Source organism: Scylla paramamosain, chromosome 34 (genome assembly GCF_035594125.1).
Source record: "Scylla paramamosain isolate STU-SP2022 chromosome 34, ASM3559412v1, whole genome shotgun sequence".
NCBI lineage: Eukaryota > Metazoa > Arthropoda > Malacostraca > Decapoda > Portunidae > Scylla > Scylla paramamosain.
The window spans coordinates 11,443,874-11,445,219 of NC_087184.1; the positions used below are offsets into that span (position 1 = coordinate 11,443,874).

The window sequence follows — 1,346 nt, forward strand, 5'->3', positions numbered from 1 at the left end:
TTTTTTCATCTTCGCTTTATCTTTTTTTTTCAGTTTTGCATTTATTTTTTCATTTTCCTTTCTTTTTTTTCGTTTGTCTTTTCTTATTGTATTCTTATTTTTTTTTCATTTATACCTTTTTTTCCCTTTTCATTTATTTTCTCAGTTTTTTCCATTTTCCATTCACATTTCTTCAATTTGTTCACCTCCCTTCCTTTTTTTTCCCTTTTCGTTTATCTTTTTTTTTCCTTTCCATGTTTCACCCACTAAGTTCACATTTTTCCACCTACCTTCCTTTACTTTACACGACTTCCCCTCTTTTTTTTTCTATTTCAGTTACCATTTTTTCCGATCTAACAGCTTCTCCCTCTTATTCTATCTTAACCTATTTCTTTATTTCCTTTTCGCTTTCTCTTCAATATAATCTTCTCGATCTAAACTTCTCGCCATATACTCAAGCTAGAACATTTCATTCCCTGACCTCCATTCACCTTCATTAACTTTCCATTACTTCCCATCGCCGTGGCCTCGATACAGCCTCTTCACTCTCCATACTCTGACTAAAATCCATCAGCTCCATCAGGGTATATTAAAAAAAAAAAAAAAAAAAAAAGGAAAAAAAAAGTCATTTGTGGATCCGTATTAGGAAGCACTTCGGTATCTTGCTTGCACTTACTTCCAGCAGCTTGTAGTGGAAGTCATTGTGGTGTTGAAATCAAGGGAGTTTTCGTAATTTTAGTTATCACCTGTAAGAGTCTAAAAAGAACATTCTATTTCCTGCCTTCATCCACCTTCCATCTTCCATTATTTTAAATCCCTGTGGCCTTGATGCAACCTCTCTTTCCCATACTCTCGCTAAAACACATCAACTCCATTAGGGTAGACTAAAAAAAAGACGTCATTTGTGGGCCTGAATTATGAAGCTTCAGCCTCTTAGAACATATGAACGTAAAAATGTAAGGAAAGAAGTTGCAGGAAGCCATAATGTCTATACGTGGCAGTCCCTGTATGAAGTATATTTGACTATTTCCACCTGTCACCTTCACCAATAAATTTGTCTAATCTCCTTCCAGATTTCCATGATGAATCGGCACTGACAACTTGATCTTTCTTTCATTACCTCTAAGAGTTTGTAGTTGAAGTCATTATAGTGTTGTTATTCAAGGGAGGTTTTTTTTTATTGTATTGATAGTTTAATGATTCAACCTTGTCTTGTAATCTTGTCACCAGCTTTCATGTTTATAATCTTTCTCCTTTATTTTTTGCTTCTATTTGCTTGAGTGCTCCTTCACTTCTTCCTTCTTTCATTCTTGTCGCACATTCATCTTTTTCTCTCTAGTGATTCTTTTTTCTTACTGCTTCCACCA

At 34.6% G+C, this 1,346-nt stretch overlaps 1 long non-coding RNA gene across 1 annotated transcript in view; it reads right to left on the reverse strand.

Annotated features, from left to right (window-relative positions):
- Positions 1–577: 577 nt before the first annotated feature.
- Positions 578–1,346, reverse strand: part of LOC135090174 (uncharacterized) — a 167,008-nt gene continuing 166,239 nt past the window's right edge. Inside the window, exon 6 of the long non-coding RNA XR_010261804.1 lies at positions 578–1,346. This exon is cut by the window's right edge and continues 407 nt beyond it. This is a non-coding gene — a long non-coding RNA (uncharacterized LOC135090174).